At 42.8% G+C, this 8,970-nt stretch overlaps 1 non-coding gene across 1 annotated transcript; it reads right to left on the minus strand.

Annotated features, from left to right (window-relative positions):
• Positions 1–987: 987 nt before the first annotated feature.
• trnaa-ugc lies at positions 988–1,059 on the minus strand. The gene has a single exon. It is a non-coding gene; the product is annotated as a tRNA-Ala (tRNA).
• Positions 1,060–8,970: the final 7,911 nt, after the last annotated feature.

Consider the following 8,970-nt stretch of genomic DNA (forward strand, 5'->3'; position numbering starts at 1 on the left):
AATGCTTTGACACTAAACACCAAGAATCAGACAACTAGTCCAGACGAACACAAATGGAACTCAACCTTCATTTGGAAAAAAGTCCAAGATTAATGTGTTATTGTTATTCTGCTCCATTGCAACATTTTTTGGCAATGCAGTAATGTGATTCAACTGTGTGTGATATCTGCATGGGGGCGGGGGGAGGGGGGAGGAGATGAGAGAGGGGAAAAGAAAAGAGGGGAAGAGGAGAGAAGGTGGTAGCAGTTTGAAGTGCCTTATAAATTTCAAGCTGTGACAAATTTTGAATCTTAAATATGAAAAATGTCCAAAGAAAATTTTGACAAAAACATACTTTAAGGTGGTAGACTGCAAAGATGAAAAGAATAGGCTACAGGAAGACTTGAACATTCTTGGGAATTGGGCAGATTGATGGCAGATAAAATTCAATTCAGTGCTTCACATGGGGACAAAAAATCCAGGAACTATTGTATTAATGGTAAGAAAATAATCTGTACAGAAACTGAAAAGGACCTGAGTATCCTGATTGACTATAAATTAAAGATATGGCAACACTGCTCGGTAGCAGTGAGTAAGGCAAACCAGATGCTGGATTGTATTAAAAGGGCAATATTGAGCTGAAATAGTGGGGTAATCCAGCCACTTAATAAATCACTGGTGCGACTGCACTTGGAATATTGTGTGCAGTTCTGGTCACCGCAATATAAAAAGGATTTTGCAGTGATTGAGAGGATACAGAGGAGGGCAATCAAAATAATAATAATCCTTGCATTTGATATAGTGCTTTTCACATGTTCGAGACGTCTCAAAGCGCTTCACAGAATATACTGTAAAGTGAATTGACTGTTTATTTGTAGGCGAAACGCGACAGCCAATTGCAACAGCAGTGTCCCACAAACAGTCGTGGATTGAAATGACCAAATTATTATTTGTTTTTCTTGAGCGATTATTATCAGGCATGTGGAGTAAGGAAACTTGCCCAAGGTTTCGTCCTGCTGGGAATCAAACCCAGGTCTCTCACTTGCAAGGCGAGTGCTCTAACCACTGAGCTACAGGACTCCACTGATTCACGGGATGATGGGATTGGACTATGAGGATTGATTAGACAAACTGGGCATGTTCACACTGGAGAAGAGAAGGTTGAGGGCCGATATGGTCTAAGTTTCTGAAGGGAATAGATAATATAGACCAAGATAAGCTGTTTTATCTTGTGCTGAACAGTAGAATCAGAAGACACGGCTTGCTATTGAAGGGGGGCAAATTCAGAACAAATCTGCGGAAACACTACTTCAGTGAGCGAGTAGTACATTTATGGAACAGGCTCCCTAGGGAGACAGTGGAAGCAGAAAATGTTGCTTGTTTCAAGAACAAATTAGATGGATTTAAGCTAGAAAAAAATATCTCAGGATACAGTATATAGTTTGGGACACGACATGTCAAGCAACTGCCAGGTTGGTGGAAGGAGAACTAGATGAACCTTGGTCGTCTTTCGCCGAGCAAATTCTTATGTTCTTTAACCCTTATACTAGAGCTAACCAGGGTTCCAGATCAAAGAGGCACTAATAGCTAAAACAATAAGAACAAAGCTCTTTTACTGCTTGGCCTTCAAAGCCTTGGATGTTTCTACATGAAGCCATGCAGTGTCGAGTGCCTGTGTGTTTGTTCAAGAAAAGGGGCAGAGGTTCCAGGAACAGATTTCAGGCGATGTAAGCAGAAGTGAGAACACAGCAAGTAATCTTAGGCTTGAGGAGAGGTCGACCATGGCCAAGGAAAGCAATATAATAAACTGAAATTCTCTGAGATAAGTCAGAGGGCGATCAGAAAAGGCCACATCAGAAACCAAGTAGGCTTGTTAGACTGCGTATGAAACTATGGTCAGGGTCAAAGTGTACCAGTTCAAAGACAAGGAATGCAAGGTTAGGATCTAGTGTACGAGTTCAGAGCCCAGCAACACAAGACCTGAGGATAACCAGGGCCCAAGATAACACAATCTCGGGAGAAATGAAACACTGACACTGTAATTTTAGTTCTGAATGCAAGTGGAATAAGGAAATCTTCAAAGCTTCATTACAACTTTAATAAAAACATTCATCATTAAAATCAACAGCTTTGCCAGCATGCCTGTCTAGTAATTCATCTGAAAATCCCAGCTATTAACCATGCAGCTTTATAACATCTGATACCATCTGGAAACAGCAACACTGATAGACAGTCTGGATGTTGAGATTGTGCAATGAAAACTGCGACACTTAATTAGCCACAAACCTAAGAATTCTTTCTGATAAGAACAACACTAACAAATCACATTTGTGTATTGCCTTTACATCAAGAGGATGACCCAAAGATTTGGACTCCAGCTGGGGGTTGGGATCAGGAAGGGAGAAGGGCAGGCAGGATAGGGGTAGGAGGGTGACTGAAGGCATGGTCGAAGAGGAGGATCTGGAGACCTTGAGGGCCTTGAAGGAGGCAAAGGAGGGGGCAAGGCAGAGAGACTTCCAAAGGGTGGGATGGATTTCCAAAGGGTGGAGTCTTATCTTAGGGTGACAGAAAGGCTGAAGGTCCGACCTCCGATTGTAGGGTGGGCAAGGTGGTGGACATGGATCAGGCCAGAGGCTGCTGAGCAGAGGGAGCAGATAGGTCAGTATAGGTAAGACAACCATTCATTCACCTTTCAATTGCCGAGGCAGTCGGGCAGATCACCATTTGCTGTATTGCATGTCCACCTGGTGGTTCTATGGACCCAGGGCTTTCCAACAGTTGAATCCATCAGCCACCTCTGGGACGAGCACCTCCAATTCTCTACTTTCTTGGCTGGTGGTCGGTCACATTGTAATAAAACACGACGGAAGGGATTGGGGGGAGGGGACGGGGGAAAGAAGATAGCAAGGTGGTCTGAATAAGGAAAGGCATCACTTAGTTGAAGGAGACTAAAACAGGAGAGAGACAAAATGCATTTTATAGTGCCATATTGCATCAAGATGTCTCAAAGTATTTTAACGGTAATAGCTATTAAATCTAGTTTATTAGGCTAACACGGCAGGCATTTGCAGCAGTGAGGTCCCACAAACAGCCACGAGATGACCGACCAATTATAATGCATTTGACCTAGTGCCTTATTGGATCGTCAAAATATGTCCTCACAAGGAGGAGTGGAAAAATTGGAACCCGGACCTTACTTTGAGCCCTTGGTCATCAGGCTCAGGGGCACTTGCCTGGGCCAGAGAGGCGATCCAGTCACTAGACTTGCTTGAGTGGGCATGTTACAAGGAATCAGGTCTGTGTCGTCTTTTGACGATCAGGACCCAGATACGGGTGGGATATGGGTTTCCCTGAGGCCAACCCAAGTTCCCATTTTGAGGAATGTGATTAGATTTAATTTGGCTTACTGGGGGTGGTGAGTGGGCAAAACCTCGCTCACTAAGAAAAACAATGTAGGTCTGAGGAAATATGTTGCAGACACAGGTGAAAAGGGAATAGAGGGGTATAGGAGAGGGAAACTGCAGGGTGGAGGCTCAGATAGTGCATTATCACTGGGTGCACGGAAATTGCTGTTTCTGTGTTGTAATGTTCTAATGTAATACTATATAGTGAATGCTATGCACTGCTTCAGCATTAGGAAGGAAGACGATCTTAATATGCTGTATATGTGAACACAATAATAGCAATGCTGGGGCAATCATTCTTTTTCAAATGGAAAAATATTTTCTTTTAAACAAAGTGAGTTTCCTGTTCAATAGGCTAAATTAACCCTTCACTCTCTCCGGGGGTTGTTTCTCCGCGCACCCCCACATCCCACCCCACCCCCGGGTTTACTATGGCTGGTCGAAGCATCAATCGTACTTTTAGTTAAAGGGAACATTAAAGTCTCCACTGTAGACTGAGTTGATGGAGTTGCCTGCTCCAATAAACAGCAGGGAGGAAACCTAAAATCAGGAGGCAGGAGCCATGGAGTATTGTGTTTCCGCTGGTGCATGTTTCACACCGCAGTCGCCCCCATATCAGCTGCTGTGCAAACTTGGTAAAACACGTTCACATCAGACTGATATTACAAAATAACAGTTTGGCAGCGTGGCACTGCATTCAGATCAGCACACTCGCCACTGTTTATAAACAAGCTAAGTCAGAGCTGCTTGTTAATGCCTCAGTCGCACTGTAGGCAATGAATTGACATGCTGCCAGCAGTCTGGAGTTACACTGCCAGCTCTGTGATTTTCTTGCACTGGGTTGGGCAGAAATTCAGCGGGACTTGGCCTATCTGCATTTAGTTCCTTTCCCCCAGGGCAGGGTCTTGGAGCGCTTAAAGTCCCACAAACAGCCGTGAATCATTGGTTTTATCTGGAGGATTGTCAGCCAGGATGCCGAGAGGAACTCCCTCCTTTTATCGACTACTACCACGAGATCTTTAACGTCCACCTGAAGATCTGACAATCCGCACCTGTCATCTGAAGGACAGTACCTTTGACACAGTAGCCTATTCCCAGTACTGCTCCGTACAGTCACAGCTCGGATTACGATCTTAAATCTATTGCATAGATGGAACTAGAGATCATATTAATCCCCTATTGTTCAATGAAAGGNAAAAAACGCACAAAATTTCAGCGCTCCAAGTCCTAAAAAAACACAACCAAGGATGAAATGAAACTGCAAACAGCCTTGCGTGGATTTGCACAGATCAAGCCTTGCTGGGTCATCCTGCCAGCAGCATTTTGTGGGTTAATCCACTCAGATGGCTCCACCAATCACTTGAGTTACTGATGCTCCGACTTGCTGCCATATGTGCTGTGCAGATTGATGTCAGCTTTCAGCTGTGATGCGAGATGGGCACCAACCCTACATATCACTCACCATGAAAGCCCACCTCCTGCCACCCAATCCACATGCTCACAAACAGCGGCAACAATGACAAAAGTCTGCCAGCTTTTATGGTATAAGGGGAATATAATAATAATAATCCTTGCATTTGATATAGCGCTTTTCATGTCTTCTGGAATCTCAAAGTGCTTCACAGAATATACTGTGAAGTGAACTATATATTTGTGGGGGAAACGCAGCAGCCAATTACGTCCCACAAACAGTCGTGGATTGAAAATGACCAATTTATTATTGTTTTTGCTTTTTGGAGGCATTATTATTAGGGGTGTGGAGTAAGGAAACTTGCCCAAGGTTTCGCCCTGCCTGGAATTGAACCCAGGTGTCTCGCTAGCAAGGCGAGTGCTCTAACCACTGAGCTACAGGACTCCACTCCAATACGTGGAATAAAGGGATGCAAGCTAAAAACAAGTTTAGGTTTAGAGTTGCAAAGCGCAATTTCAGGACAGATGCCAGGAAGTGTTTCTTTACCTACAAGATAAAACCCATTAGTTTTCATGGACTTTGCCGGGGTGTTTGTGTTTGATGAATGTGAATTAGTGAGATTGTGAAATTGTGTAGTGTGTGTGTATGTATGTCGTTTGGGCTTTCAGGGGGCTTGCAGCACATTGCACTGAGAACTGTAAAAGTTAAAAATACATTTGAAAAGATCTTTTTTTACCCATCCCCACTGCTTTTACAAACTTTTAATTTGCCTCTAACGAGGCTGTCTGTGACGTACGGGCACATACATGAAAAATAGCTGTCACGCGATATGGTTACATGCCAGTCAACAGTGACAATTCTCATTGTATAATCGCAGAGCAACATTTCACCAGGCAGATTGGCTACACACACGGTAAAACCAAACGATGGAGTGCCCCTCCCCACACACACCCTTACATCTGGGCTGGATTCAAACCCGGGTTCCAGAGGTTATAAGTCAATCTCTAATCCACTGCTGCTCCCTGTACTCTCGATTGGTTTTCTTAATATTTAAACTAAAATTGTAAAGGTTTCTCCCCCACCTCGTCTTCATTAAGAGGTAAAAATTGTGTTTATGATTAATCTCAAGACCTCTCCAGCTCCTGGCATACGAAAGGCTCTCTTTGGAGAAGCTGTTTCTGTTTTGCGGTCTCTGATGCTTTGACCTGCAAATCTCTGCATGAATGCTTCGCACAGCATGCTCAGTCTCTGGTGGGAAAAGGAACCGTGCCATCACATTTAATAAGAGATCCGCTCTCATGGCACTCACATCGCATCGGCTAATAGTGCTCCCTCCATCCTCCTCCATCCCATCCCACCATTTAAAACCGACTTTACAGTGCATTCGATCTAGTGTTCCAGGTATCCAAATTCGTTCTTTAAAATTTGTCTCCTTTCTATTTTTACTCAGCGAGCAGTGTTAACCAAAAATGCCTTTTTTTTTAACTTGCTGTGGTCAATACCGCTACGACATTGGACTACCAGAAAAAAATATGGGTGTAATTTTTTTCCCCTTTCCCCAAAGGCTCTCTTTCCCCATAATGTGGCATAATTTGTTCAAAATAAACAGCGCATGCAATTGAAGTGATGGATAAGGAAATTCCTCCACTCTATCACGTTACCAACAGCAATACTTTCATTGATGTAATCACAGGAGCCCTGCACATTACCTAGACATCACAGTGTTACGATACATTAGAGCTATTTTGTAACAACTCTACAGTATATAGCTTCCACCAAGCCCCCAGCAATTCCTCATCACCTTCGTGTACAGACTGAAAAGCATATCTACTTTAGCCTATAAAGAGAATGTACTACAGAGAATGTGTACTACAGTCTACATATTAAATGAATGTGTAGGGTAGAATATAACGTACACATACTTTAAAATAAAGAATGTGTAGTGTTACAGTATTATAAATATCTAATATATATGTATATAAATAGAGAGAGATACAGAGCCTCTCGTGTCAGGAGGGAGTCTCAAATCACTTAATATAGAACATTACAGCAATGAAACAAGTTATTCAGGCCAACTAGTCAAATGTGAGTGTTTATATTCCTCCTTCAAGGCCGGTCTCAAAACCTTTCTCTTTGACCGTGCCTTCAGCTCCCCTCTCGACTCTCTTCCTCCTCCTCGCTCCCTCCCTTCCCTCCCCTCACCCTGACCATTTCCCCCTCCTCTCTCCCTCCCTTCCCTCCCCTCACCCTGACCATTTCCCCCCTGCTCGGGTCATGACCCAACTGTGCAGCGCCTTGGGACGTCCTCCTGACGTGAAAGGCGCTCTATAAGTGGAATCTTGTTGTTGTTGTTATATTCCACAAGAGCCCCGCTTGTATTATTCTACTCCTCTATACTTTCTCCTTCATGCAGGCATCAGGGTTCCTTTTAAATACATTGATGCTTTTTGCTTCAGCCACAGATTCCAACAAGGAGTTCCACATTCTCACTGCCCTATGCATAAAGTTCCTCACAATGCCCTCTCTATACTCCATGTTTATACTCCACATGAGCCTACACCCCTCCTAATCCTTTCTCCCATACCCTACAATTATCTTCTCCTTCATCACGTATACATCAAGAAAGAGACTGAGAACTGAGTAGTCGAGATTGGGATTCAGAACGTAAAATTAGAACAATACTTTTGGGTGCACCAAGGTAACAGAGCAAGAGGACACAGAATTAGGATTGTAAATAGCAATTTCAGGAGAAGAAGGGACAAACATGTACATTCAAACTAGTCTCGTGACTTTTTGACGTGAGGTGAGAACATGATTGGGCTCAGGTGTGACTTTTACTTCCTTTATCCAAAGGCAACAATTCTTCAAGTGCTAGCTCTACCCATGGTTACATGGGCTCACACAGGAAGAATATCCACTTGGGTGAGATAGTGAAAGTTGCCCTCGGTCTCTGGAATCCTACCCCAGCTCTGGTCAGCAGCCCCAGGAGAGGGAGGGGATCGGGAGATTTTTGAGATGGAATGTTCAGCAGAGGGGAGACGTGAGAAACTATTTAAATTTGACTAACAGCAGAGTTGTTTAGTGTTGTACAGAATTGCCAATTAAATCTCCCCTCAGTGAATTGTTTAAATAGTTCTGAGTCAGGTAACACATTGCATGGGTTTAACTGCTTAACATGTGTGTTTGCAGTAATCGCACCAAACTCCAGTCCTAAGGTAGATTGGAACATTGAGTGATATTGCTGTAGAAAGTGCATATTCGACTGTACGGTCTGTATGGAACAAAAATACATAGACATTGTACAAATTTCCATATAGACCAAAAGGTATTTCTCATTACTTGTGTTCCTCTCTGCCAGCTCTTCATACTACTGGCGTTTCACCCACAAATATACAATCAATTCATTTTACAGTCGGTGAAGCGCTTTGAGATGTCTAGAAGACATGAAAAGTGTTATATCTAACGCAAGGATTATTATTATTATTACTCCCATTCCTTATCTGCAAACACTTTGCATCTGAATAAAGTGAAAGAAACAAAAGACAGAAACAGATTTACTCCTGAAGTTGCACTCCGTTATTAGAAAAAATAGGGAATCAACAGGGAAACCATCCAAATATTGGCCTGAAACACTGACCTCACTTTCTTTTCTGCAAAGATCAATCAGGAAATGATGCGTTAATAAGACAGTCAATTATCATTAGTTTATTCTGATTGAGGTAGAGACAATCAATTGCATTTTTTTTTCTCTCCCATTCCTTCTCGCATCTTATTTCCCCTCACCCCCTGATCTAATCGTAGATAGATTTAACCTGTATCAGTCAGTTCATAAGAATTTTCTTGCCTTGGTCAGCACCTGTAGCTCTAAGGCTGGCTTACCAAGACACATACTGCAACTCAGTTATTCCTGAACAAAAATATTTGAGTCCGATTGGCCTTCAATTTCTCTATGATTATTTACTTAACAATTCTTAATTATTTTCCTGATTTGTGTTTGTTTTGCTGCAGATCGCAGTTGCAACTGGATCTTGATGAATGTACGCACCAGTTTGCCAAGAGATACTTTGATTGAAACAATTGTTCCTAAAGATCATGTAATTTAAGAAAAATAATCATTGCCCCTTGTCCCATCTAGTTGTGCATGCTTCATAATTAATGCCGCGAGGAAGAATATTC

The sequence above is a fragment of the Callorhinchus milii genome, unplaced genomic scaffold, assembly GCF_018977255.1.
Source record: "Callorhinchus milii isolate IMCB2004 unplaced genomic scaffold, IMCB_Cmil_1.0 Scaffold11, whole genome shotgun sequence".
Classification (NCBI taxonomy): Eukaryota; Metazoa; Chordata; class Chondrichthyes; order Chimaeriformes; family Callorhinchidae; genus Callorhinchus; species Callorhinchus milii.